The sequence below is a fragment of the Cetorhinus maximus genome, chromosome 5, assembly GCF_964194155.1.
Source record: "Cetorhinus maximus chromosome 5, sCetMax3.hap1.1, whole genome shotgun sequence".
NCBI lineage: Eukaryota > Metazoa > Chordata > Chondrichthyes > Lamniformes > Cetorhinidae > Cetorhinus > Cetorhinus maximus.
This window is the reverse complement of record NC_135883.1, coordinates 10660182-10687165: the sequence shown is the minus strand read 5'-3', so window position 1 is coordinate 10687165 and position 26984 is coordinate 10660182.

The window sequence follows — 26984 nt, the reverse complement described above, 5'->3', positions numbered from 1 at the left end:
TGCAGACTAAGGATCAAACCTGGAACCCTTCCTGACTGCATATCTTGAATCTAAACTGGATAATGCATTGAAAAATTATACTTTACTTTCAGTACTAATGTTTTAGGGTGACTCAAAAAGGTTTTTGTCAGAATATTTTTGTCTCGTCTGTAATACATAGCATAGTGATATTACCATATTTAACCTTCCCCCAAAATGTTAAGATACAGTTGAGATCACTTATTTCACTGTGAAAATCATGCAATAGTGAAATTAGAATGGATGGCAATCTGTCATGAACTTGGCAATGAAAACCTTATGGAATTGTGACTTCCCAATCTCATGAAAATACATCCCGAAGGATATGAGTTTTATTCCACAGGAACCTAAACCCACACAGAGCACAAGACCTTTTTTTTACTACAGTCAACAGTTTGGCTGGATGACAAAATGCCATTTATGTCTGAAATGTCTCCTGGATAATTGGACTCAACTGCACTGCTTCTCACCTCAGCTCCGCCAGTGTGAAATTATAGATACAATCAACATTTTCCTGTATATTACTGAAATCAAGACCTGTCACCCCCGTACAAATTGTTGGTTGAAATCACTTAACTTAAATTTTCAGTTTAAGGAATGCAAATCACTCCTGCCCTTATATATTTGACTTAAGCTCAGTTTGCAAATTCAATCTCTGTCAATAGGACACTTTAGAAATATTAGCCACAGATTTAGAATAATAGCCTAGAAATTACTGCTGGTGATATTACCAGGGGAATGCTTAACACATTTACAGGACATTCCTTTTCTAGTTTAATCGAAGTGTTAACTTGTTTATTTTAAATAAGCTAACTTCACCTTAAAAAGTGTGGATAATGGGATGATGTCATTTAAACACACTAAGCATTATGCAGACTACATTGGCAATGGCCATTCCTAGCTTATTATATTTCAAGCACACGTAGAAGTATATTTTATTATTCAATAAATTATTTTGAGAAAATCTATTGTTTAGCTTGTACTTATGGACAGTTTGGTCAAAAAGAAGATACTTTTAAAAGGCATTTTCACTCCAGCCTGAAATCAGTCTGAACACTGTACTGTACATCTTGCTGAAGCTTTATTGCAGAACCAAATGGCATTTCACAAATGTTCTGGGTAAGCATATTGTGATTTAATTAGTCACAGGTTCATGCTCAGAGCTGAACAGACAAAGAAGCTGTTGCAAATTTCCAGTGTTAGGCAAGGATTAGCATTTCTGCGCAATCTAACTGCTAGCTACACAATTTAACACAGTCAATCACCTGCTGTGAGTGGGATGTATTTGGAGCAATTTTTGTTTTGTTGAGTATGTTTCTTGGAACTAAGTCATTTTCCTGTTTCTAATTTTTTAATGTGAGTTACAGAGTACATAGAACTAGAATGATGAAACGATCGTGCAATCCGTTTAGCCAGTTCTTTCCACAGATTACGAATGCTTTTTCTCAAGGGAAGGTTCTAGAATTTTATCATTTGTTTATCATTATGCTTTTATCAGGTTTCAAATTCATTGGAAGATAAGCTGAATTTCAGATTATGAGTCCAAAGCCTAACCTACTCATCTCAACACAGAAACTCAATGCCACGAATGGTTGAACCCTTGATTGACAGCCAGGCTGCGAGTTTAAGTTCTATAAATGTTTGGCACAAACCTCACTTGCCTTAGATAATGGGTTCATGTCCATTCTTGTCCAGGCTATTATATGGAGCTCTGCACAAAAGCAGGGCATTCCATATTGGCTGAGAAGGAGGTAAACCGATATAGTCTGTTTCATCAAATGTCTCTTGCTGTTCAGTAACAGATTGGCATTGACAGTGGTCTGTGGTTAAGGTCAGCACACATTACTGGTTGATGAAAAATGTGTGGTGGGTGGTCTGAAAACAGAAAAAATGGGGAAAAATAGAGAGAATTTAAAAAAAAAAGGGTAGCATGTGAATAGGCAGGCTGTGGGAAAATATAACGACTGAAAGATCCCAAGCTCATTCTCATTCTCTACTTTAACAGTCCACCAAGATAAGAGTTCATCCAGGAACAGGGGTGAATAAACCTTATCTGTCTTCTGTAAAGCCCCTGTAGTATGTCATTTATTTTCTCACTTCCAAACATTTAAAAAGTTAATAAACAGCACAATATTGCTCCATGTTTGAATTGCTTGATTTGTTCTTCAGATTTTGCCATTTCCATGTCCCTTTCAGCTCAGTGCAAAATAAGTTAGTTGTGGTAGGACTTTAAAATAAAACATTGCAGAATAAAGTTTAACGAAGCAATGATGTCATCATGCCACAAACCATCCATCTGCTGTTAAAGTTGATTTATGTTTATGTAAATTTAACAAACACTTGATTGAAAACTAGAAAACTAATGTTGACATTGCATTCTTGCCTTTGTGACCATTATGGCAGCTGTTGAACAGGTCTTTCAGATCAGACTGTTTCCAGATTTCTCCAAGATCTACCGTTATCCATAGACTCCTCAGCACAACAGAAGGATTCAAACTGAAGGCTCCAAGACATATTTGATGCTACTGGGTTGCCTGGCCATTGAAAATCCATTCATCATGTCATCTGCTCCTAAGATAGAGCAAGAAATTTGAATGGTTAGGTTGGAAAGAGATGAGTGCTTTTATGTGTTTTTAATTGGAAGTTTATTTATGTCCCACAGGATTCCCATTCAACTCCCTCCTGAATGGGAGTCCTCAACATCGACTCCGGATCCCATGAAGTGTCATGGCACCAGGTCAAACAGGCGCAAGGAAACTTCCTGCCGATTACCACGTACCGCCCTCCCTCAGCTGATGAATCCGTGCTCCTCCATGTTGAACACCACTTGGATGAGGCACTGATGGTGGCAAGGGCACAGAATGTGCCCTGGGTGGGGGACTTCAATGTTTATCAACAAGAGTGGCTCTACTGACTGAGCTCGCCCAGCCCTAAAGGACTTGGCTGTTAGACTGGTTCTGTGGCAGGTGGTGAGGGAACCAACAAGGGGGAAAAATATACTTGGTCTCATCCTCACCAACCTGCCTGCCACAGATGCATCTGTCCATGACAATATCGTTAGGAGTGAACACCGCAAAGTCCTTGTGGAGATGATGTCCTGTCTTCACTTTGAGGATACCCTCCATCGTGTTGTGTGGCACTACCACCACGCTGAATGGGATAGATTTCAAACAGATCTAGCAACTCAAAACTGGGCATCCAGGAGGCACTGTGGGCCATCAGCAGCAGCAAAAGTACACTCAGCCACAATCTGTAACCTCATGGCCTGGCATATCCCCCACTCTACCTTTACCACCAAGCCAGGGGGTCAACCCTGGTTCAATGAAGTGTGCAGGAGGGCATGCAGGAGCAGCACCAGGCTTACCTAAAAATGAGGTGTCAACCTGGTGAAGCTACAACACAGGACTACTTGCGTGCCAAATAGCATAAGCAGCAAATGATAGACGGAGCTAAGTGATTCCACAACCAGTGGATCAGATCTAAAACAAAAACAGAATTACCTGGAAAAACTCAGCAGGTCTGGCAGCATCGGCGGAGAAGAAATCAGTTAACGTTTCGAGCCTTCATGGCCCTTCGGCAGAACTGAAGCATAGTTAGGAGAAGGGAGAAATATAAACTGGTTTAAGGTTGTTGGGGGGTGGGGGGGGAAGAGAGAAGTTGAGGGTGTGGTGATTGTGGAGATAAGCAGTGATAGGAGCAGATAATCAAAAGATGTCACAGACAAAAGGATCAAAGAGGTGTTGAAGGTGGTGATATTTGTCTAAGAAAAGTGCTAATTAAGAATGGAAGACAGGACACTCAAAGTACAGCTCTAGTGGGGTGGGGTGGACAGACTAACAAGGTTTTAGTTTTAGATTTAAAAATAATGGAAATAGGTGGGGAAAGAAGAATCTATATAAATTATTGAAAAAAAAAGGGGGGGGGGCGGGAGAAACGGGGTGGGGATGGGGGGAGGGGGAGTTTAAGATCTAAAGTTGTTGAATTCAATATTCAGCCCAGAAGGCTGTAAAGTGCCTAGTCAGAAGATGAGGTGCTGTTCCTCCAGTTTGCGTTGGGCTTCACTGGAACAATGCAGCAAGCCAAGGACAGACATGTGAGCAAGAGAACAGGGTGGAGTGTTAAAATGGCAAGTGACAGGGAGGTTTGGGTCTTTCTTGCGGACAGACCGCAGGTGTTCCGCAAAACGGTCGCCCAGTTTGCGTTTGGTCTCTCCAATGTAGAGGAGACCGCATTGGGAGCAACGAATGCAGTAGACTAAGTTAGGGGAAATGCAAGTGAAATGATCAGATCTAAGCTCTGCAGTCCTGCCACATTCAGTCATGGACAATTAAGCAACTCACTGGAGGAGGAGGCTCCACAAATATCCCCATCGACAATGGTGGAGGAACCCAGCACATCAGTGCAAAAGATAAGGCTGAAGCATTTGCTAAAACCTTCAGCCAGAAGTGCTGAGTGGATGATCCATCTTGGCCTCCTCCAGAGGCCCCCACATCACAGATACCAGTCTTCAGCCACTTTGATTCACTGCATGAGATACAAAGAAATGGCTGAAGACACTGGATACTGCAAAGGCTATGGACCCAGACAATATTCCGGAAATAGTATTGAAGACACATGCTCCAGAAATTGCCACGCTCCTAGCCAAGCTTTTCCAGTACAGTTACAACACTGGCATCTACCCAGCAATGTGGAAAATTTCCTGGGTATGTCCTGTATACAAAAACCAGGACAAATCCAATCCGGCCAATTACTGCACCATCAGTCTACTCTCGATCATTAGTAAAGTAATGAAGGGTCATCAACAGTGCTATCGAGTAGCACTTACTGAACAATAACCTGCTCAATGATGCTCAGTTTGGGTTCCACCAGGGCCACGCAGCTCCTGACCTCATTACAGTCTTGGTTCAAGCATAGACAAAAGAGCTGAACTCCCGAGGTGAAGTGAAAGTGACTGCCCTTGACATCAAGGCTGCATCTGGCCAAGTGTGGCATCAAGGAGCCCTAGCAAAACTGGAGACAATGTGAATCAGGGGGAAAACTCTCCGCTAGTTGGAGTCATGCTTAGCAGAAAGGAAGGTGGTTGTGGTTGTTGGAGGTCAATCATCCCAACTCCAGGACATCGCTGCAGGAGTTCCTCAGGGTAGTGTCCTAGGCCCAAGCATCTTCAGCTGCTTCATCAATGACCTTCCTTCTATCATAAGGTCAGAAGTGGGGATGTTCGCTGATGATTGCACAATGTTCAGCACCATTCGCAACTCCTCAGATACTGAAGCAGTCCATGTCCAAATGCAGCAAGACCTGGACAACATCTAGGCTTGGGCTGATAAGTGGCAAGGAACATTTGCATCACACAAGTGTCAGGCATTGACCATCTCCAACAAGAAAGAATCCAGTCATCGCTCGTTGAGATTCATTGGCATTACCATTGCTGAATCCCCCACTATCAACATCCTGGGGGTTACCATTGACCAGAAACTGAACTGGACTAGCCATGTAAATAATGTGGCTATAGAAGCAGGTCAGAGGCTAGGAATCCTATGGTGAGTAACTCACCTCCTGACTCCCCAAGGCCTATCTAAATCTACAAGGCATGAGTCAGGAATATGATGGAATACTCTCCCCTTGCCTGGATAAGTGCAGCTCCAACAACACTCAAGAAGCTTGACACCATCCAGGACAAAACAGCCCGCTTGATTGGCACACCATCCACAAACGTTCACTCCCTCCACCACCGACGTACAGTAGCAGCAGTGTGTACCATCTATAAGAAACTGCAGAAACACACCAAGGCTGCTTAGGCAGCACCTCCCAAACCCAAGACCACTACCACCTAGAAGGACAAGGGCAGCAGATACATGGGAACACCACCACCTGGAAGCTCCCCTCCAAGGTACGCACCATCTTGACTTGGAAATATATCACCGCTCCTTCACTGTCGCTGAGTCAAAATCCTGGAACTTCTTCCCTAACAGCATTGTGGGTGTGCCTACACTACGTGGACTGCAGCAGTTCAAGATGGCAGCTCATCACCACCTTCTCAAGGGCAGTTAGGGATGGACAATAAATGCTGGCCTAACCAGCGATGCCCACATCGCTTGAATTAATTTTTTAAAAAGACATTAGTGGCATTACCATCACTGAATCCCCCAATATCAACTTCCTGGGGGTTACCATTGACAGGAAACTGAACTGAACCAGCCATATAAATATTGTGGCTACAAGAGCAGGTCAGAGGCTGGGAATTCTGCAGCGAGTAACTCACCTCCTGACTCCCCAAAGCCTGTCTACCATCTACAAGACACAAGTCAGGAGTGTGATGGAATACTCCCCACTTGCCTGGATAAGTACTGCTCCAAAAACACTCAAGAAGCTCGACACCATCCAGGATAAAGTAGCCAGCCTGATTGGCACCCCATCCACCACTTTCAAGATTCACTCCCTCCACCATCGACACACAATAGCAGCAGTATGTACCATCTACAAAATGCACTGCAGCAACTCACCAAGGTTCCTTCAACCTCCAAACCTGCAGCCTTTACCAGCTAGAAGGACAAGGGCAGCAGATAGATGGGAACACCACCACCATCCAAGTCACACACCATCCTGACTTGGACCTATAGCACCATTCCTTCACTGTCGCTGGGTCAAAATCCTGGAACTCCATCCCTAACAGCACTGTGGGTGTACCTATATCACATGGAGTGCAGCGGTTCAAGAAGACAGCTCACCACTACCTTCTCAAGGGCAATTAGGGATTGGCAATAAATGTTGGCCCAGCCAGCGAAGCCCACAGCCCATGAAGGAATATAAAAACAGGTTTTGCTTGAAATTTGTCCTCAAAATGAATTCAGGTTTTCATATGTAATCATGGGAAAGGAAAGAGTTCATGTTAATTACCCATGAAAGCTAATACAAATAAAACATTTCTTACCAGGGATAGAAAACACCCTCCTCACGTCCTTTGTGAAACCTTTTCTGAACAAAGACCTGAGAAGCTGGGGAGTAAATGAGTACCAGGCATTTTTGGATGCTGGTTCTTAATTGATTTAGAAGTCATCAAATCTGTGTGACTGACACCAGGAAGGCTAAACTCTTCTAACACACGTCCCTCAGTTTGGTCAATTGGCAATTTCTTTGCAAATTAATGAAATGTAAGATGCTATCCTTAGTGCATAATTTAGTTCCAGTCCTCGTAGCCATCTTTTTGTAGACAGTATAGAGTTTTTTTTGTCCGGCATATATACAAGAACGTTTCTGTAGAATCGGGAAGTGCATCCCTGATGGAGAAATGTTACCGACGCAAACATTTTATGTCACTGCCCCACAGATATGATTGTGCCATTTAGACAGACAGGTTTGCCTGAGATCAAGGGGGTAAATTTAAGCAACCTACTCCAAATTACAGCTCCCAGCATGGAAGGTGAATTTACCCAGGAAGAGAGAATCTAGGAGGAATAGATGGTACCATCTGTAGAAATTCATCATACTGATGTATCAGAAGGCTCATGCCATCCTCCCATAGGAAGTCGTGGCAACCAATTCATCCAAGCAACCTCATAAGCATAAACCCTGGAAGCATTGCTAAAATAAGCATATAGATGTTGATCTATTCAGTAGATTGGTTACCAATGCTGTTTAATTGTCTGAGAAGTATAATCCTAAATTAATCTCACCAATTTATATCAATTTCATCTGTAAATTTATCACCAGCAGGTAGTTAATGCTGAGTCAGAAACAAAGACGTTACATTAATTTAGTATGTTTCACAAGCTCAAGACATCTCAAAAGTGCTTCACTGTCAATTAAATACTTTTGAAGTGTAGCCACTGTTTGAACGTAGGAAATATAGCAGACAGCATGCACATAACAAGGTTCCACAAACAGTAATGAGATACATAATCTGTTTTAGTGATGTTGACTGAGGAGTAAATATCGACTAGGATACCAGGTGAACTTCCTTGCTCTTCTTCAAATAAATCATGGAATCCTTTGCATTCACTTGAGCCAATAACATCTCAAACAGCTCAAGATTGGCACCCCTGACAATGCAGCACTCCATCAGATTATTATGTCCCTGACTGTGGTGTGGGACTTGAATCCACAATGTTCTGACTCAGAGATGTGAACCACTCAGCTAAAGCTTATATTTGATTATTCCAACATACCTGAACTGTCTTTGTAACTCCTGTTATTTATTTTGTCAACAGACTTTATCTATTAATTATTTGCATTCTCAATGCTAAGTTTAAATAACGCTAAGGTTGGTAAGCAATGGTTAGATCATGGCTATTCAATCTGACTTCTTCAATAATTGACAAGAAATGCTTAATTTACTTTATAGCTTAGGTAAATTCTGATGAGATCAAGGGTGGGTGGAAGGTGGTGGCATAATGGTATTATCACTGGACTAGTATTCTAGAAACCCAGGGTAATTCCGTGAGGACTGGGTTCAAATCCCACTGTGACAGATGATGAAATTTGAAATTAATAAAAACCTGGAAGCCTAATGATGACTATGAAACCATTGCCAATTGTCATAAAAATCCACCTGATTCACTAATGTCCTTTAGGAAAGGAAATCTACCATCCTTACCTGGTCTGGCCAGCATGTGACACAGTGATGTGGTCAACTCTTAAATGCCCTCTGCACAAGGGTAATTAGGGATGGGCAATAAATGCTGGCCTAGCCAATGCTGCCCACATCCTATGAATGAATTTTTTAAAAGTGTAAATGCTAATATTGCCAAATCTGGTTGACTTAAGATGGTTTAGGGAGCCAACTTTAGAAATATACGTATGGAAAAGGGGTTAAGGATTTATCTGTTGTCCTTGATGCATATTCTTGCCTGGATATCAATCCCAGTATTCTTATAATAATGAAAAAAACTAACGGAAAATAAGAATGGAAATTAGGAACAGAATAAGGAAAGCTAGGAAGGAATATGAGGAAAGAAATTCAAACTAAACAGTGAAGTGTTTTATGAGTACTTGTACAATTACTTGCATTTCCCTGGGGCGCAATTTAAAATAATTGGTAGAAGGCTGTTGAAATTTTTTTTTTCACTCAGGAGGTGACAGAACTCACTGCCTGAAAGGGTCATAGAGGCAGAAAACCTCATCACATTACACATTACTTGGATTATGCACTTTAAGTGCAGTGAACTTTAGGGCTGCTGACCAAGAGCTCAGTAGAAGGATTTGGTTGGATAGCTCTTTTTTAGGTTGGCACAGGCAAAATGGCTGAATAGCCTCCATCTGTACCCATAAATTTTCTGCTTCAATGTGTCTAAGGACTGTACATCAGTTTTAAATGGAACAGTTTAAAAATGGTGCCTGATCCCTGAGTGAGTGGGGAGGATTGTCAACTTGTAGCTGATGATCAATACATGGCTATGGGCGGAATTTTCCGTGCCCGTTGGCACCAGGCATCATGGCAGGCTTGAGCAGACAATATGGTGGGAAGGCCAAAAACCAGACTCACGCCTTGGTGAAGCCAGTTTGCAATCGCCCATTCTGCCCGTCAATGACGGGCTGCGTTACCAGCTGCTGCACATCGGTGACTTCATTTTAATGCATCTGCATATCATGATAAGCCCTGCTTGCCGGAATCATCCCTCCACATCAAATCTACTGCCCATGTCGGTGGGAAAACATGCCGGTGCAGAACAGATCTCAACAACTGTGACGTGCAGAAATCGTGACTTAGGGGTCAGGGACTTGCCCACACTGCAGACATCTGAGGAGCAGAAGATGCTGGAGCCTGACAGCAACCAGACCCTAGAGGAACGTGCTCACGGAAGGTGGAATGGCGCCGCTGAGGGTCTGCTTCGGCACATCAGTGTCTTGGCCATGGTCTGCTATGGATAATCATCGAGGGGGTGGAGAGGAAGGTGTAGATTTGACTGGGAGAAGAAGGTGTACTGGGGGGGGTGGGTTGGGAGAGGGGAATGATGATGTTGGTGGGAGGAGGAGTGAGGGTTGAGAGTAGGGGAGGTTGTATGAGGGAGAAATAGGGAAATATTATGTTAGGAAAATGTTAGGAAATAGAACTAGTTTAAGTATGCTATATTTGTATTTGTGTTAGGAATGAGTTTTAGCTTTAAAGTTTAAGTTTGATTTATATTTCTGCATTTGTGTGTTAAGAAAGGTCAAATAGTTTTAATTTCATTTTAAAAGGCTGCTTGCATTTCTAATGAGAAGTTTACGACTCCTATAAAGTAAAATTAAACACAAGAATAGAAAGAAGAGTGCTGTTGCCTAGCAACATGGGGGCCACATAGGCAGGTTCCTCCCACAGACATAGAAAAGGAACAACAGTTTTAAGATCAGTTGAAGCCAGGACCCCAGAGAGACTGGACACTGGGAGAAGGAACTGCAGATTTTTCAAAAGAGCAAAAAGGTTCCAAGCAAAGCAAAATCCCAAAAATCTAGGAGAGTAGAAGAGGGGAAAGTCCAAAGGAGATGTTGCAGTCAAAGGAAGGACAGGAACCTGGGAAAGGGTCCTGTTAAGTGAAGTTAAGAGTGAGGGGCAGAGGGAAAGGTTCCAAGCTTCATATTTAAAGAGACAAAAGTTGAAGAAAGCAGATTTAAAGTGAGAACAGCTTGCAAGAAGCAAGAAGGTTCAAAGAGACAAGTGAAGGTCTGTAATTCTTTGCTATGAGCATGTGAAGCAGTGGTAATGTTGACGGCTGAGTTGGTGAGAGAGAGTGCGTGGAAGACATGTGAATGCATGTGGTGACCCAGGGAAGAGTAAGTAAGAAGGAGAGTTCGAAGCCCTGGAGGTGAACCCTTGTGGAAGGCATTTGAGAGAAAACATCAGTTTAGGAGAAGATTCCAAGGTGAGGTCTTGGAGAGTGGAGATTGGAAACCCTCACGTGAAGGACAGAATTCAGTGAGACTCAGCAGGTCTAACAGCATCTGTGGAGAGAAAGACGGAGTTAACGTTTTGAGTCTGTAAGACTCTTCTTCAGAGCTAAAAAGGTTTTATTTTATTGCTGGACAGTCTATCACCAAAAATTGAGACATAGAAGTCAAGGAAGGGAAGGGAAGCGTCAGTGATGGAACATGTGAAGGTGATGGAGGGGTGGAAATTGGAAGCAAAATTGATACATTTTTCCAGGTCCAGACAAGAGCATGAAGCGGCAGCAAAACAAACACTGATGTACCGAAAAAAGTGTTGTGGGAGGGGGCCTGAGTAGGACTGAAACAAAGAATGTTCCACATATCCCGTAAAGAGACAGGCATAACTGGGGCCCATGCGGGTACCCATAGCCACACCTTTTATTTGTGAGATGAGTTTAAGGAGAAATTGTTCAGTGAGAGAACAAGTTCAGCCAGACGGAGGAGAGTAGTGGTGGATGGGGATTGTTCGGGCCTCTGTTCAAGGAAGAAGCGGAGAGCCCTCAGGCCATTCTGGTGGGGGATGAAGGTGTAGAGGGATTGGACGTCCATGGTGAAGAGGAGGTGGTTAGGGCCATGGAACTGGAAATTGTTGATATGATGTAGGGCATCAGAGGAATCGTAGATGTAGGTGGGAAGAGACTGGACAAGAGGAGAGAGAACAGTGTCAAGATAGGAAGAAATGAGTTCCATGAGGCAGGAACAGGCTGACATGATTGGTCTACCGGGACAGTCCTGTTTGTGGATTTTGGGGAGGAGGTAGAAGCGGGCTGTCCGAGGTTGGGAGACTATGAGGTTGGAAGCTGTGGAGGGAAGATCTCCAGAGGTGATGAGGTCAGTGACAGTCCTGGAAACAATGGCTTGATGTTCAGTGGTGGGGTCATGGTCCAGGGAGAGGTAGGAGGAAGTGTCTGCGAGTTGACACTCAGCCTCTGTGAGGTAGAGGTCAGTGTGCCAGACAACAACAGCACCACCCTTGTCAGCAGGTTTGATGACAATGTCAGAGTTGGACCTGAGAGAACGGAGTGCGGCAAGTTCAGAGAGAGACAGATTAGAATGGGTGAGAGGAGCAGAGAAATTGACTCAGCCAATGTCACGCTGACACTGCTCAATGAATAGATCAAGAGCAGGCAAGAGGCCAGGCGAGGGGCCCAAGTGGAGGGAGAATACTGGAGGTGGGAGAAAGGATCCGTTGAATGGCTTTTTAGCTCTGAAGAAGAGTCATACGGACTCAAAATGTTAACTCTGTCTTTTTTGCCACAGAGGCTGTTAGACGTGCTGAGTTTTTCCAGCATTTTCTGTTTTTGTTTCAGATTTCCAGCATCCACAGTATTTTGCTTTTATTCAGTGAGACTGGTTGGCTCAGGGTGTGACAGGTGTCTGGGGGGAACTGAGGAGAGATCCATAGTATCTGGTTAAGGTGACATCTTTTATTTGGCTTTAGAATGTGGTGTGTCTGACCACAGGGTGCTATAGGTTTACATGGGCTGTGTATTTACTGTGAACATTAAAGTATAAGATAGCTTTTGTAACTTTGTTATCCTTACAAATCTGTATACATCTGTAAACGTATAGTGTGTGAAGGAGTATTGTAATATAGTTAATCTTTTCTCGTTGAATATATGTTTTATTCTTTTGTTAAAAGTTCATTAGATGACTCCTGTGACTCTGTTCAGTAGCTACTCTCCACCCATCTGCACAAACAAATAAAAGTTAGGACCTATCAAGCTGGGTTCCACTCTGGCATCAGGCTTGTCCAGGGATAACCTCAACTGGGATTGTAACAATATGGCAAATGGGGAGGAAGGTGTAAGGGAAGGAGTTCAGAGTAGGGAAGGAGATTGGGAGGGTAGGAGTCAAGAGGGAGGGAGGAGTTCACAACATGGAAGGAGTCCAGGGGAGGAAGGAGTCCAGGGTAGGAAGGAGTAAGGGTGGGGAAAGGAGTAAGGAAGGGGGATGTCCAGGTGAATGTGCAAGGGAGGGGTCTGTGGAGTCGATGACTGTCTCCTGGGGGGGGTGAAATGAGGGTGGGCGTGGTAGGAGGGGGAGAATGATCAAGGGCAGAGTGAAGCAGTAGGGTGGGAGGGTGAAGGTGCGATGGTAGCGGTGGATGGGACGGAAAGAGTGATTGGTGGGGACTCGGAGACAGACACGGGTCCTGGGGATGGGAAGGAGGAGATCGGGGAGGTCAATGTGGATGGAGGGGGCATTCCTGCCAAGGTAGGGAACGTGCACGTTCAAATGGACACCCCCAAAATAGGATTCTGGCTAGTAGGTGACGGTGGGGAGGCGGAAGGTGATACAGCTGCATGGGAGTGTGATCGGTGAGTGGGCAGAGATGCAGGTCAAGCTCAGATGGTCAACTGAAAGTGAACCCTAACAGGCAGCATTGAAAATACTCAGGCCATTGAGATGAGTGTGATGGAGGAAAGAGCGCGTGTGTGGGAGAGGCTTACACGATGCTCCGAAAGGCCCTGCCACACACTCTCTTGTCCCTCATGAATCACTTGTGGGCCGGCTGCTTAAAGTTGACCTGCTAGTGGGGTGGGGGAGGGGAGGTGCAGGGGTTGGACTCACGAAGCCTGTAAATGAGGCTGAAAGACACCATTACACATTATTCAGTGAAAGTGAATATATTTTCAGATTATAAAGTGACAAAATGTGTTCACCTTTGCAACCACTTGTGATCAGAAATTCTTCAACTTGTTTTCCTAACACTCTAGTTGCTGCCCTGGCATCCGCAGCAGGGGTAGGACGGCCTGTGCAATGTTTGGCCCTGACAACTTCGACCTGCATCCACTGAAGAGCCAAGGCTTTGAGGGCCCTGGTTTGCTTTGGCTGCCCTCCTGTGGGCCAGCTGCTCCCTCTGCGGTGACAGAGGGTGAGGTTGAGGCAGTCACAGGCAAAGGGGACTTGGAGGGAGAGGACAGCCTCTGAGAGTCCTGGGTGGATGATCCAGGGGCGTCCAGCTGCTGCTCCTCCTCCCTTCAGGTGCCTGAAAGGCCCCAGCCTGACTCTTTGAGGGGAAGGAGCACCTGGAGGGATGTCGAGGTGCCCTGTTTCCCTCTTGCGTTGCCACTGCAGGATCTCGCCCATAGTTACCACAATGGAGTGCAGGTCTGCACACATCTCTACGTTCTGCTGGGCCAGGGTCACCATAGTGTCTGCCATCCTTCCCATGGAGACCTCCATACACGTGCATGTGGGCACCACTTCATCAGAGAGCAGGCGGACACACGCCTCCGACGCGCATGCCACTCTTTTGAGGGCTTCCAACAGCTCTGCGTGATGTTCCCCCACCTTCTGCTGACTCTCCACAATGAGTTGAAAGGCTCCAGAGGCTCATCATCTGACTCGGACCTCACATATGTGTCTCCCCCAGCAGTCCTCTGAATGCCGAGGCATTCAGCTGAACCTACCCCCTCCTGCTGCAGACATCTGTCCATGTGGTGACCACCAGATTGTGAAACCGAGCCCGCTCTACATCTAGGTCCCACCGAGCTGTGTGTCTCTGTGCTGGTGGAGGGTGTGGGTAAGCACTCTGACGGGTCTTCCAGGCTGCTTATTTCCAGCTCCTCTTGGCTGGAGGTGAGGACCTGGATGGAGCTGAGGGACTGACTGGCTGAGGGTGTCGATCGCTTGGCAGAGCTCCCTGTGAACCAAGGTAGAGGTGATTAGTGCATGACGGCAGAGTCAAAAGTAGGAGAGAGAGCACTCACAATTGCGTTGAGAGAGCGATGATGTGGTGCAGAATCTTCACAAGGATGTTTACCACCAACCTCACCGTTGCTGCAGTCACGGTCCATGTCCTCACCAGTCAGCGCGATGGCACACTCCTCAAAGTGATTGAGGGGCCTAATGTGGGCCACTCCAGCCCCGGCCTGGTACCTCCTCCTGCTGCTGTGAGCTGGCTTCTCCTGTATGAAAACAGATAGAGAGAGTGTGAACAGGAAGCACGGTACTTAGTGGTGTTGTCCCTTGAGTATGAGATTCCTGTGGATGCGTAATGGGTTTGTGAGTGTGTGAGTTGAAAGTGATGAGAAGAATGACTTACCCTGGTGGAATGGAGAAGACCATTCATCCTCTTTCGGCACTAGGCGGCTGTCCTCTTTTGCAAGGCGTTGGTGCTGACCACTGCTGCCACTGCCTCTCGTGCAGGATTGGTGACCTTGCTTGTTGGCCTTTTCCCAGAGAGGGGGTAGAGGACTTCACGATGGGGCTTACACTGCGTCCAGTAGGCGCTCGAGGGAGGCATTACTCAATCTGAGCAGCTATGACTTTGCAGCAGCTTCCTATCCCTTGAAGAGTGCCAGCTCTGTGCAGGGGTGGCCTTTAGCTATGGCACTTGGTTTACTGAAGGCCAGAGGTGACGGCGGGGTGGGCTAATGAGATGCCGCCCCATCAGCGACCTGGCGTGTTTCCCGGGAATGCATGATTAATGAAGCAGGTTTGGGGCAATATGGCCTGGGAAGCCACCATTGCGACCAGCGGGTATAACGTCCTTTTCCCCACCCGCTTCCTCACTTAGTGCAAATCTGGGATAATTCCGCCCTCTAGGTATTTCCCTTCAGGCTTTACTAAGGAGAAGGTTTTCAAAGCGTAGTGAATACTGAATTGATTGAAAATGAGATGCGATATTATGGTGGATGAAAGGAAAATTTGGAGTAAAGCTAGTTAAGCCAAAGTACTGCACTGAATAGTCTGCCTAAACTGTGTGCTCAAGTCTCTGGAATGGAATGAACCCACGACCTTCTGACTCAGAAGTGATAGTGCTAACACTGGGCCAAGACTGTCACCTAATATAATATACTTTCATATTGCCTTATAGTGTGCATTGTTTTAACAAAAAACCCTCATTTTTGAGGTTTTCTTTGTATTTTTTCAAAGCACCACCCTGTATATTTTATTTTTAAACATTGATGAGCCTGCTGTACATTTCCAACATGTTCTGCTTTCATTTTAGTTTGTTGGTGCTGCCTTTTCTTCTGATTATCTTCCAAACATTCTTGGATAATGCACTCACATCAATGTTAAAATAGCAGAAAGCTGACCTGATTCTCATTTAAGAGAGAGACAATTGGCCATAAATTTTGGAGCAATTACAATAATTCCTCCTGGATGGCTAGAAGGCTTTGTTGTTGCAATGCTTTTTATGTTATAAATCCATTTTACAACCTGTTGGTGTGCACATTACTACCTTATACTTTTTGGTCGATAATTATTGGAATATGAGCAACTTAAGTCTCTTTTGATAATGATGGTCTCCATAGATTTCATCAACTCCTAACTCCTATTGAATGCAGTTGCGTATTGCCCAATTCTGTACTCCTGATCCCGTGCACAATAGAAGTACAAATTGTGCTTCCACTGTACAGTCTGATCAGACTCTGACAGTGCTCACTCACACTGTTACCTGAGAAATCAAGCAGTTGGCAACTCAACCATTCTCTTATAGATGACCAATACTTCATCACTTATATGAAATATTGTTTCGTCAAGTTTTTAAGAAAACAACCATCACAGCTGGAACTGTGCTGGCGATGCTTTGCAAGAGTGGTAAGGCCATTGATCACAGAAATATTTTTCCTCCTAGCAGTTAAAGCATGCATTTTCCAGGATTGATTTTTTAAAATTAATTTGGAGGGTATGGGCGTTGGTTGCAAGGTTATCATTCATTGTTCACCTTCACTGCAATCTGTGAATAGGACAAAGAGAACATAATCAGGAATGAAAAACTTGCACTTTTAAAATGCTTTTCATAACTGCAGGAAACCCCAAGGAACCTTTTATGAAGTTCTTGGGAAAAAAAACAGCAAGATTCGGCAAGATTCATTCAGAATCAGAACTGCATGTGATGTTAAAACATAGCCTCCCTCTGCTGGGACATAAGTGTACATTAGTTAGCCTTAAGAGGATAAAATGCATATTGCAATTTTCAATACACTACATCCTTCCTCTTCTTAGTAAATGTGAGGTATTGATTGTTTGAATGGTTTGTTTCCAAAAGTGTAAACAATAAACCTAAACATAACTTGAACATTCAACTTCACCAGCAACACTATTACATATTCCAACTTTTCTATTAATTAAACAAAGCACTCCGTCAGGTACAATTAGATGAAAATTTTGCTCACCAAATCAAATAGTTCATTTCATAACATAATCACTTAAATATGGTGGATGTTTTCTCCCATGAGTAGGATATTGTCTGACACCAGGTGTGGTCTTATTTAACCCGTTCATCATCTGAGATGTTGATGAACCTAAATCAGGTTCAATGCTTATGAAATGTGTTTTCAGAGTTTTGAAGAATGACATGTTTCGTGTGATGATTTGCAAATGGCGCTTAGCAGTGATCGTTGATCCTGTTGGTCACAAGAAATGGTTGGATGTCACAGGGAGCTGTTTGCTTTCCAACATGTCCATCATGTTTCGCAAGCACTTTACCTCCTGGCTTTAGTAGTGTAGCTCTGAATTTCATGTTATTTTTTCATAGCTCTGCATTTACTTTCATTTGATCCTTCAGTTCTTGATCATGTTCATGTACATGTTGATCATTAGCTCTACAGGGTAGCTCAATACAGCTCTTGCTTCCATGACTTGCTTTCAATTGCAGCTGCATATATCACATTTTTCAAAGTACACATAAATCTCTCGGCTTCTCCATTAGTTCTTGGCCAAAGGGGTGTGATTTTTCAATGAGTGAAGCCAGGTAGTTTGCAAATTTACTGAACTCTTTGGTGTTGAAAGGGGTTCATTGTCACTTCTCTCTGAAGGACTCCAAACAAAGTTAAAATCTGGTCAAGTTTTGGGATGACTGCATTTGTTGAGATAGACATAAATGTTTCTATGGCTGGGAATCTGCTGGAATCATCAGTGACAACCAGCAGGTGTTCACCAGTGAGCAGATCTGTGAAAGCAATGCTAACTTCAATCCCTGATCATAGAGGTATTTCAGAGCTCTTGAGAGGAGCACAAAGATTTGACATTGTGGCTGCTTGACATGGCAAACACTGCTTGATGTTATGCTCTAGCATGCCGTCAATTCCTGGGATCTATACCTTTTCTCTAAGGAATCGTTTGGTTTTGACAATTCCTTGGTAGCCTTCATGTACTATAATGACAGCACATTCCCTCGGTGATTGTGGAATGACAATGCAGTTGCCGCGTATCATGAGATCAGATGTGGTTGTAACTGTGAGCTCATTTCGAACATTGTGAAGACCTTGCAGTGTGTGTGCAATTTCGTTTCTTGACCCTCTTTCAATCACGTCTTTCCAGTTTTGTGATCCCATAGCCATCAGACATAGTTGCAACACCTCATCGCAGAATCACAGAAGCTTTACAGTGCAGAGGAAGGGTATTCGGCCCATCAAGTCTGCACTGGCTCTCTGAGACAGCATTCTATATAGTCCCACTCCTCTGCTTTATCCCTGTAACCTTGCACATTCTTTATTTTCAGATAGCAAAATGAATTCCCTTCTGAATACCTCGATCAAACCTGCCTCCACCACCCTCTCAGGAAGTTCATCCAGACTCCAACCACCCACTGGGTGAAAATCTTTCCTCACATCACTATTATTCCTTTTGCCAATTATTTTTAATATGTGCCCTTTAGTTCTTGTTGCTCTCCTGAGTGGGAACAGCTTCCCACTATTTACCCTATCCATACCCCTCAGGATCTTAAATACTTCTATCAAGTCCCCTCTTAGCCTTCTTTGCTCCAAGAGAAACAGCCCCAACCTCTCTAATCTATCCTCTTGGCTACAGTTCTTTATCCCTGGAGCCATTCTTGTGAACCTCCTCTGTACTCTCTCCAATGCCTTCAAATCCTTCCTCAAGTATGGTGCCCAGAACTGGTTGCAGCACTCCAGATGAGGCCTAAATTCAACATGACCTCCTTACTCTTGTACTCAATGCCCCTATTAATAAAGCCTAAGATACCATATGCTTTATTAACTGGTCTCTCAACATATCTTGCCATCTTCAAAGACTTACGTACAATACATATACACCGAGGTCCCTCTGTCCCTGCATCTCCTTTAGAGTTTCTCCCTTTATTTTATACTATCTCCCCATATTCTTCCTGCCAAACTGAATCAGCTCGCATTTCTCTGCACTGAACGTCACCTGCCACTTGTCTGCCCAGTCCACCAACATGTCTATATCCTTTTGAATTTCATGACCATCCTTGTCACAGCTGACAATGTTTCCAATCTTAGTATCATCTGCAAATTTTGAAAACATGCTCTGAACACCACAAATCTTCCTCCAGTCTGAAATACAACCATTTATCACTACTCTCTGTTTCCTGTCACTCAGCCAATTTCTTATCCAAATGCCCACTTTCCCTTTTATTCCATGAGCTACAATTTTGCTCACAAGTCTGTTGTGTGGCACTGTATCAAATGTCTTTTGAAAATCCATGTACACCAAATCAACCTTCTCTGTTACCTCCTCAAAAAACTCCAGCAAGTTGGTTAAACATTATTTTTCCTTAATGAATCCATGCTGGCTTTCCTTAATTATCCTGCACTTGTCTAAGTGACTATTGATTTTATCCCAAACTATAGTTTCCAGAAGTTTCCCTCGCATTGAATGTCAAACTGACTGGTTTGTAGTTGCCAGCTTTACCCTTGCACCAGTTTTTGAACAAGGGTGTAACATTCACAATTCTCCAGTCCTCTGGCACCTCCACTATGTCTAAGGAAGACTGAAAATATTGTCACTCGTGCCTCTGTCATTTCCACTCTCACTTCCCTCAGTACCCTTGGATGCATCTCATCCGGTCCTGGTATCTTATCTACTTTAAGTAAAGATAGCCTTTCCAACACCTCCTCCTTCTCAATTGTAAATCTTCTAGTGCACCAGTTACCTTCTCTCTCACCTCGGCCTGGGCAGCATCTTCTTCCTTTGTAAAGACAGATGCAAAGTACTCGGTTAATACCTCCGCTATTTCTTCTGCCTCCATGTGCAAGTCCCCTTTCCTTTCCCTAATCGGCTCTATGCTTTTTGTTAACCACCTTTTCATTATCTTTTTATTATCTTTTGTTGCCACTTTGATGTCAGCTGGTTTCAACGACTTTGGCACTGCATTTAGGCTTAACATAGTTAAGATGTTGTTCTTCACGACTAATAGTGCTGATTGTCGGCAACTGATATTGTGAATGATGGTCCGCTGGGTTGAGCCTGCCTGGCTGATACTCAACATGGAACTCGTACTCTTTTATTTTGAGTGTCCAATGTTCGATTTGAGTGGGTGGTTTGCGATATGGATTGTTGAGCGAGCTCACTAGTGGTCTATAATCGGTTATCACTTCAAACTCACTTCCATACAAGCAGAGCTGAAAGGGTAAGGCACCCCATATGAGTATTGCTGAAAAAAAGAGACATTTTTTGTCAAAGATTTTCGCCTTGCACTCATCAGGACAATTCGCAGTAAAATGCTCATGTCAGGGGAAACAACAAACTTATACTGTATGAGAAGAGAATGCTGAGTGGTTGGCAAGTGGACTCTGATTGCTAGAGGCGGCGTTGCCATGGAGAATGCACCAGTTGATGGTTACTGACAGTTAACTGCCAAGCATTGTTTGAAATTTAAACCCAGCAGCTTGATTCTGATTGGTCAAGGCATTGCCCCGAGGAACCAGCAGATGATTGTCATTTATTTTGTATAGCTGAAACAGAAGCAATTTGTGTGCATGTTCTTCCTGTCTGCAAAGAACAGGGCCCTGTGTATTAATGCATACAGCCTCTGGTGCGTAGCTGTGCCACGCTGAGAGCCTGACTAACAACCTTACATTGGTTGTCAGCGTAATTCTTAGCACGCTGAGGATTATTTAGAAAATGTTGTCCAATCATGGAATCAAATCTAATGTTGGACACTGTGTTTTGAGTTTTGCAAGCCCGGGTTGGTTGTGTATGATCCATACCTTGCCCGTTGTGAACAGTGGAAGGGACGTGCTTTTTGATATGATTCGCCAGTCTTTGGGACGTATGGCCACATACCTAGCATCGCCCTGGCACTGGAATTCATACACTACCTAGCTCATGTGTGTGATAGGCAGAATATCTTTTTGGCTTAATGGCAGCCATTCTGTTAGTGGTGAATACCACTCGTGTCGCTACTGCATAGTAGCAGCGTGAAACAGCTAGCTTCACCTGTTGCTCAAATTTTTGAGATACCTTCCCCATTCCAGGGTATTCTGAGGTAGACTGGGCACGTTTCATGGCTGAAACTGATAGCCTTGGGTCCGTTCTGAGTTTGCGTGATATACAGTGTGAAATGACCTGATCATGGTAGGCATTATCACGTAGGATGTTTTTGATGCACCCTATTTCAACATCAGGCTTACATGATGAGCAAATGGCTTGGGCCCTATTTACCCTGACTCAATTTCTTGTTTCACCTTCTGCAAAAGTGGGTGTTGAACTTTCCTCGGGGTGAATAGCACACGGGTTTTGCATCTGGTCTCAGTGTAATATGGTGGGCTGTTTTCAGCTTCCCCAGACTTTTAAATAAGTTTGGAAATTCTGTTCTGAATTCTTTCAATTTTTCTTGGCTTCCCAATTTGTTGACTTCATCAGTAGAATCGTCCCAGATTTACACTAAATGCAGTAGCGGGCGGGTAAAACGATGTTTTACCCACCGGCCGCAATGGCGGTATTTCACGCCGTACCATCCCAAACCCGACACATTAATTATGTATTCCTGGTAAACGCGCTATTTCCATAGCGGGCGGGCTCTCATTCACCCGCCGCACCATCACCTCGCCGCTTCAGCGCGCTGGACACCATAGTTAAAGCCCTGCAGCATGCACACAACTCAGTGTTTCCAGCCCACGACTGCTGCAAAGAAGACATGGCCCCGAAAGGCAAAAAGACTGCAGTCCCTAGGTTCAAGGACGTGTCCGTTGAGTGCCTTTTGAATACAGTGGAGGCCCGCCATGATGTCCTCTACCCCCGCTCTGGCTGCAGGATGGGCAGCAACCTCATTAATCCAGCTTGAGAGGCGGTGGCAGTGGTGGTCAGCGCCAATGCCCTTCAAAAGAAGCCAGCCACTCAGTGCTGCAAGAGGATGAATGATCTCCTCCATTCTGCCAGGGTGAGTCACTCTTCTCATCACCCTCAGCTCATACACTCACAAACCCATCACACGTCCACAGGGATCTCACTCACTGCCAGTTCAAGGGACATCACCATTCACACTCTCACACACGCCTTCATCCCCCTCATCCCATCCATGGGACCCACTCACCACCCACACATGTCAGGCATACTTATCATCTGGCCTGGCAGGCATCCTGCTTACACTCTCTCCATCTCTATTCACTCAGGACAAGCTGGCACACAACAAGAAGGAGAGGCTGCAGACCAGTGGAGAAATGTCTGAAATCAAGGTCCTCATGGACTTAGAAAACAGAGCCATCCAGTTGGCCGGTGAGGATCTGGACTGCTCCTGTGCTGACGGTGAGGTAGGCGATGCTCTACCAAGTGAGGATCCAGAAGTATAACATCCATCAGACAACCATGCTGTGAATGATGCGTCCTGTTTCACAGGCCACTGCCATGGACAAATTATCTCCCCTTGCTTTCGCAGGCACACCTGGGAAAGAGCCAGCTGAGTCCATCACACAGGGCCTCCAATCAAGCCCCAAAGAAAGCTCTGAAGAGGAATCTGGAGGCACCCTCCCTGAACTCTGAAGTGTTTTGTCACTTCTTAACAAATAAGAATACACACACAGCTATCTACTTCTGAACTCCAACTTCCTATATGAAAAACTGAAGGTCCCTGTATTCCTTATTGTCCGCCAGAAGGCAATACATCTGGGACTTAGCACACCCTACTGTCAGGTTTTATATTACAATTCTTTTTAACTAAAATGTCCTTTCACAAAAAAAGCATAAACATTAAACACAAACATCACATCTCCTCCCCCTTTAGCCAGGAACAAATAGGTCAGGTGGTTTGCAGAATTGCTTTGGTGTAGAGAGGAGTGTTGGCATTGGTATCTCAGTTTGTTTGCTTTGAAATGGAAGGTTCTGCTGTTCCATTTGTTTCTGATCAGGTTCAACAGTTGTAGCTACAGGTGCTACAGGTTTGTCAGTTGAATCAAGTTGGGTTTCACCAACTGGAGCAGATGTTTCCCAGATATATTCCACTGTGACTGGAGATCCCTGGAAACTTGGTTCATTGGATTTGGCTTCCCTAATCTGGTCAGTGTGTCTCTTCCAGATTCCACAGGAAGATTCAACATCATAGGTCAGTGGTCCTCGATGCTTGATGATTCTTCCCAGAAGCCACTTTGGTGTCCCAAAGTAATTTCGGACCCAAACAGATTGATCCAGATTAAACTCACAAGCTGGTTTATTTGTGTCATGTGACCTGTTCTGATCAAGTTAGCTTGAACCAATCTTTCCTTTCAAATCCGGACACAGCAAATCCATTCCGGTATGCAGTCATCTTCCAGACATCAGCTCAGCAGGAGATGCGCTTGTTGTTGAATGTGGAGTGTTACAATATATCATCAAAAAGTTCTTCAGCTTCAACTTCCAAACTGTTTATGTCCTCCCCTTCAATATGGTCATTTTGAATGTCTGGACAAAGCACTTTGCTTCACCATTTGAGGATGGGTGGTAAGGCGAGGTGAGAACCTGTTTAATCCCATTGTTTTTCAGGGATGTTTGAAATTCACATGATGTGAACTGGTTGCCATTGTCAGACACAATCTTCTCTGGCAATCCAAAAGTAGTTAACATATTCTGGAGAGCATCAGTGGTCTTTGATGAAGTAGTCAACTTCATGGGAATAACATGAGGCCGCTTTGTGCGGGCATCCACCACAATCAGGAATGTGTGTCCGAGAAGTGGTCCGGCAAAGGCCACATGAAGCCTCTGCCATGGGTGGTCAGGCCAAGCCCATGGATGTAACGGGGCAGGTACAAGAGAAGACTTCATTTCTTTGCATGGAAGGCAATCACTGACCATGCCTTCAATGTCTTTATCCAGGTATGGCCACCATACATGTAGACCAGCTAATGCTTTCATTTTGACGATTCCCATGTGACTGAGATGAAGTCCTTCTAATACTCATGTTTGGAATTTTGGAAGAATAACAACACTGATTCCCCATAACAAACAACCATCTTGCAGAGCCAGCTGAAATCTACCCATGTAGTAAGGTTTAAGCTCAGTAGTCACTTCTTGAGGTACACACCAACCCTTCTGTGTGTACAGGTAAACTTTGGAGAGCACAACATCCCTCTGTGTTTCAAGTCAAATTTGATCCACTTTAACAGGTGATATGTCTATCTGGTTCACATTGAAAGCAATGACGACTTCGGGTTGTGGAGCTGTGGTGTAACTGAAGTCTGGAAAGTGTGTCCGCATTTCCATGATTCTCAGTCAAGTGAAATGTAATTTCATACTGGTAAACAGATAAGATCGGTGCCCACGTTTTTAGGCGTGCAGCTGCAAGTGTCGTGACTTGTGACTTCGGGCTAAGCCACCAGGTCAAAGGCTTGTGGTCGTGAATCTAAGCCCATACAAATATTGGTGGAACTTCTTGACCCCATTGATTAGTCCAAGAGCTTCCTTCTCAACTTGGGCATAATTTTGTTCTGCCTTGGACAATTTATGTGAGGCGTAAGTAATGGGCCTTTCACTGCCATCAAGAAATGTGTGGGAGATGACAGCTCCAACACCATGTCCAGATGCACCACAAGCCAAGCTGACAGGTAACTTTTCATTGAAATGTGCCAGACTTTAGCAGAAGTGAGTTCTTGCTTGAGTTCCTCAAAACTTTCCTGACAGGCTTGTGACCAATCCCATTTTGCATTCGTCTTCAGCAGATTATTCAGTGATGCTGCCTTGGTAGCCAAACTGGAAGTGAACTTGCCGTGGTAATTCACAAGTCCCAAAAACGAATGAAACTCCTTAATATTTTTGGACTGTTGTGCACTCACCGCTGCTTCCACCTTTCTGGGTGAGGTTGAGAGGCCAGTTTTGTCGATCACATGTCCCAGCTTCTCCACTGAGTGTTTCAGGAACTAGCATTTGGATTTCTTACAGCGGATGCTGTATTTTTCCAGTCTATGCATGACACTGCCTAGGTTCTTTAACTGAGTTGGGAGGTTTTTCCTGGTGATGAGCATGTCGTCTTGGGAGCAGATTACACCAGGGAGGCGGTATTTTGTCCATGGCCTGCTGGAATAAGGCTGGTGATGATGAGATTCTGAAAGGTAGTCGTTTGTATTGATATCGACCTCTGTGTGAGCTGATGGTTGTATACTTCCTGGATTCTTCACTCAGCGGCATTGGCAAAAATGCCTGTGATAGGTCAAGCTTTGCGAATAATTCACCTTCATTCACAGCAGCGAACAGATCCTCAATGTTCGGTAGCAGGTACTGATGCACTTCCACGAAAGGATTAATGGTGTTTTTATAGTCACCACTGTTTCTGATAGATGCATCATCCTTCACTACTGTGACTATTGGAGCTGCCCACTCTGCATAAGCAACTTTCTTAATTATCTGAAAGTTTTCAAGCCATTCTACCTTCTGCTCGATTTTCTGTCGCATTGAGTAGGGAACTGAACGTGGTTTGAAGAACCTTGGAGAAGCTTCGGCCTTGACAGGAAGTTTGGCTTCAATGTCTTTAATAACTCCCAGATCTTCTTTGAAGATATCAGTACGCTTGTCTAACAAGGACTCCAACATGGGGTTGCAATGCACTTTATTTATTTTATTCCACTCCAGCTGAATTTCTTTTAGCCAGTTCCTGCCCATGAGCAATGGATGATCACCTTTCACAATGATAAGTGGTAACCTTGCTATTTGATCTCCATATTTAATTTGAACAGACATTTTTCCAAGTGTATTCACAGACTCACCAGTGTAGGTGGCCAAGATAGAGGAGGGTTTTCTCCAATGGGCACTTCTTTAAAATTTTCTCCTGTGTCTTCTCTGGAGCAATAGAAACAGATGCGCCAGTGTCGAACCCCATTTCAACCATTTTACCATTTAAGGCAATGCCAGCTTTTAGTCCTTCACCTGGTTCCAGATCAGACTGAATGCAATGCAATTGTCTTCCTCATTGTCGCTATTAGTTTCATTTTCTGTCTCATGTGGATTCACATTACTTTTGTATTTTGTTTCCAAGTAGTGCGTCTTTTTAAACGGCCTGTTCATTTTCAAGCGCGCTTTGTCTGTGTGCTCCTCGTGATGCCTTTTTCTTGGTGGTACTGCTTTACTGTGATCAGGCTTTGCTCTACATGCACACTGTGTGTGTCCTTTTTTTCCACAGTAGTGACAGTCAACGGTTTTCCACTCACATACTTCTGCATTATGCCCTATTCCATTCCAGCGGTAACATGTTTGGAAGCAAGTATAACCTGACTTTACTATTTTAACTTTGACATTGTTGGGATGCGCTTTCAAATCTCCAGCTTGTTACTCTGCCATTTCTATGCTTTGCGCAATATTGAACGCTTTACTCAGTGTTAACTCCTGCTGTGCTAACAATCTGTATTGAATTCTTTCATTTCTGAATCCACAAACCAAGCGATCACGCACAGCTTCTTCCAGGTAACCTTCAAAGTTACACGGTTCTGCTAATTTTCTCAACTCAGCCGGGAACTGGGGAACTGACTCACTTTCATGCTGTTCCCTTCCGTGAAACCTGAATCTCTCGGCAATAATTGCTGGTCTCCGATCGAAGTGCTTTTTTCAAAATGCCCACAAGCTTGTTAAAGCTTTTATCTGCTGGCTTGTCAGGAGCAATGAGATTTCTCAGAAAGGTGAACTGTTTCATTCCGATGACTGTGAGAAACACTGAGGCCTTCTTTTCCTCGTCAATCTCATTCGCAATGAAAAACTGTTCCATTTGCTCGACATAAACTAGAAAGCCCATAGTAGCTGGATCAAAAGATTCTAAATCCCCTAATAATGATAATCCCACCCTCGTCACAATTTGAAGTGTTTTGTCACATCTTAACAATTAAGAATACACACACAGCCATCTGCTTCTGAACTCCCGCTTCCTGTGTAAAAAACAGCAGATTCCTTTA